We start from the raw sequence: 3,366 nt of genomic DNA, 5'->3' as shown, positions 1-3,366 counted from the left end.
GGTATTTAGCCCAAAGACACACATGTAGTGAAAAGAAGGGCCATATGCACCCCAATGTTCATAGCGGCAATGTCCGCAATAGCCAAACTATGGAAAGAGCTGAGATGCCCTTCAACAGACGAATGGATAAAGAAGATGTGGTCCATATATACAATGGGATATTACTCAGCCATCAGAAAGGATGAATACCCAACTTTTACATCAATGTGGATGAGACTGGAGGAGATTATGCTAAGTGAAATAAGTCAAGCAGAGAAAGTCAATCATCATATGGTTTCACTTATTTGTGGAACATAAGGAATAGCATGGAGGACATTAGGAGAAGGAAGGGAAAAATGAAGCGGGGGCGGAATTGGAGGGGGAGACAAACCATGAGAGACTATGGACTCTGAGAAACAAACTGAGGGTTTTAGAGGGGAGAGGGATAGGGTGATGGGTTAGCCCGGTGATGGGTATTAAGGAGGGCACATATTGCATGGAGCACTGGGTGTTATACGAAAACAATGAATCATGGAACACTACATCAAAAACTAATGATGTATGGTGACTAATGTAACATAATAAAATTAAATTAATAAAAAAAGAAGTAAGGGGGGGACACGTGCCGGGGTGTTTAATTTGGCAAGACCATCATTGATAGGCACATCTGTTGCCGGGAAGAGGATGCTAGTTGATATTTGGGGTAGGGGCACTCCTCCTTCTCCTTGCCCAGCTATCATGATGAGGTATTAGTTTGTCACATTGCCACCTTGTCACTGTGGAGATTTTATAAAGCCTAAAGTTTCTAACTGGACAGGGCACTTTTGATTTGGGAGGTCTTTTCTGTACTTATAGACTGCAGTACAATAACTTAGAAATGAGGGAGAAATCGTTAGTTGTCTTACAATAAAGTTTAAAACATATTCTCAGTGACTCCGAGTAAGACTTGCTTGTCACAGATGGAATATATTATTAACATGTCTAAAGAAAGAATGTGTCAATTTTTATTTTTTAGTCTTTAAAATGAAGTTTTAAAAGATTGTTTAATATCATGGGGCATGTTTACAATATGATGTTTAATACAGTAAAAAATCAACATGCTCTTTATAATCTGTGTATCTGCACAGACAGTTCACTATAGGATTAGATATATATTTTTAAACTTTTTCTGTTTTTAAAACACTTCTGTGTTGGGACACCTGGGTGGGTTAAGTGTCTGACTCTTGATTTCAGCTCAGGTTATGATCTCAAGGTTGTGAGATCGAGCCCTGTGTCCGGCTCCGCACTGGGCCTGGAGCCTGCTTTAGATGTTCTCTCTCCTTCTGCCTCTCCCCTGTTCTCCCTCCTCAAAAACAAAACAAAACAAAAAATTTTAAAACACTTCTATGTTTATCTGATTCTCTGAATTGAATAAGTATTTATTACATGTAATAAAAAATAGATCCCTTCAGCCGTTAGTTATTGCTTTCAAAGCAGTTATATAAATAGAAGGAAAAAGAAGACTCAAAAAGAGAAGTAACACTCTGTCCTTCCTGCGTGGGCCTGGGTCTGCAGTTAGTTTCCTGCTGCTAGTGGATGCCTGCCTTTTGTGGAGATGCTTACAGCAAGCTCTCCTAGCCTCATGCCAGCACACTTCTGGGTCATAAAGCTGCTCGAGTCACTTTCCAGTTTCCACATAGATGGTCTGCAGAAGGAGCATGTCTTGGCTGCAGGTCCCACATGCCTGTTCTTTTTGGCAGATGTAATTCTTATTCTAAATCAATAATTTGGCCTTTTAGTTGATTCATAAGTCTCTGTAAACTTCTGAGGCTGTCAACAAACTAGGCTTCTAAATGTGTAATACTAAGTTCACCCAAGTATTTAATTCGTCACCTGGGGCCCTTTGACAGGTAGCCTGATGCTCTTCCTAGTAATAGCCCTTGTGTCATGTGCCAGGTGGGCCTCTCGTCTTCAGCACTGCGCTGGAGAAAGGGAGTTGAGAGAGGTGTGCCCTATGATGTGAGAGCCTCATTAGTTCCGAGCTGCAGCCCACTGCACAGTTTTGCCCAGAACCTGCTGTATGGGGCTCTAGCTCCTTCCTTTGCCCTGTCCTAGTGGCCAGTCAGCCTTGATGCAGATAGAGGCCAAATTATCAACTTAAAGAGACTATAGAAATCACCCTACCTAACCTCCTTCTATTTTTGAAGAAAAAGGCCTTGGGCTCTTAGGGATAAAGTGGCAGTGAGATCAGCACCTATATCTCTAGTTTCCCTCTCTGGGATTTTTTTATCTTTTTCAGTGTTGATTTGTGGGCCAGAGAACAAGAAGGAAGAAGGCCAGGGGTCTTTCTACAAATTTGGGCTGGCTTGGGATGAGAAGCCCTACTGAGGTCGGGGCAGCTCCCCTTTTGCACAAACCAGACACACAGAGGGCATTTGGGATAAATCATCTCTTCAACAGAGCTATGGGGATGTTCGTTTATCTTTGTATGTATAACCTCCTCTGTCTTTCCTTTGTATGTGGCAGTTTTCTCAGCGACCTTTTCTGCATTTACCTACCTCCTCATTTAAGAGATATAAGTAGCTGGGCAAAGATTAATATTACAACTTCCCAGACCATGAAACTGGTACCTTATGCCTGACTCTCTTAAATAATGGGGGAAAGGCCCACATTATTTGTCAGTTATCTGCAAGGCTGCTGTTAGGACAACTTCGGTAGTGAGTAAATGTCACTGGCTTCTCTCTGTTCCTATGTTGAAACAAAGAGGCAGAAATATGGTCATTGAATAATGATCATTGATAGCCTTCATTGCATGATCATAATGACATTTTGTTGTACTCATGTAGAATTATAATAAAGCTCCATAACTTGCCTATCATAGTCAATGCTCATTGGTTGAGCAAGAGTGAACATTTCCTTTTCCTCATACGTAGATCTGTCTGTGCGTGTGTGTATTTTATTTGCATTTCTCTTCATTCAAGAATTTATTGAGAGCCTACTACATGCTAGGCACTGTAGTTTATATGCTGGGGAGATATCAAAACATACAAAAAGAGAAATCCCTTTCCTAGTGGACTTTACATTTTAGTAGGGGTAATTGGCACATATCATGCTTAATGCTGATGCCAGAAATAGGTGCAAATTAGAGAGAGAGAGGAGTTAACCCTAAAGGAATAAAAATAGCTCACTCAGTATTTCATGCTCTAATTCAGTCTCTTGATCATTTGTGCATGTGTGTGTGTGTGTGTGCGTGCATGCTACCTTATACCTAGAGTGCTTTGTAATTATTCAGGACATTTTTACTTTTATGTTTGAGTTTGAACAATTTTGAAAATTGGGTCAGATGACAAAATTTTGAAAACACTTTTAAAAACTGCATCATACTTGGGGCACCTGGGTGGCCTAGTC

General features: G+C 40.8%; 1 long non-coding RNA gene across 1 annotated transcript; it reads left to right on the top strand.

Moving 5' to 3' along the window:
• Positions 1–158: 158 nt before the first annotated feature.
• Positions 159–3,076, top strand: LOC145718452 (uncharacterized). Its single transcript, XR_014141817.1, has 2 exons — positions 159–1,868; positions 1,915–3,076. It is a non-coding gene; the product is annotated as an uncharacterized LOC145718452 (long non-coding RNA).
• Positions 3,077–3,366: the final 290 nt, after the last annotated feature.

Source organism: Leptonychotes weddellii, unplaced genomic scaffold (assembly GCF_054177405.1).
Source record: "Leptonychotes weddellii isolate Sample4059 unplaced genomic scaffold, ASM5417740v2 HiC_scaffold_15891, whole genome shotgun sequence".
NCBI classification, from domain to species: domain Eukaryota; kingdom Metazoa; phylum Chordata; class Mammalia; order Carnivora; family Phocidae; genus Leptonychotes; species Leptonychotes weddellii.
The sequence above is the reverse complement of the archived record's forward strand: the minus strand, read 5'-3'. Positions and strand labels throughout refer to the sequence as shown.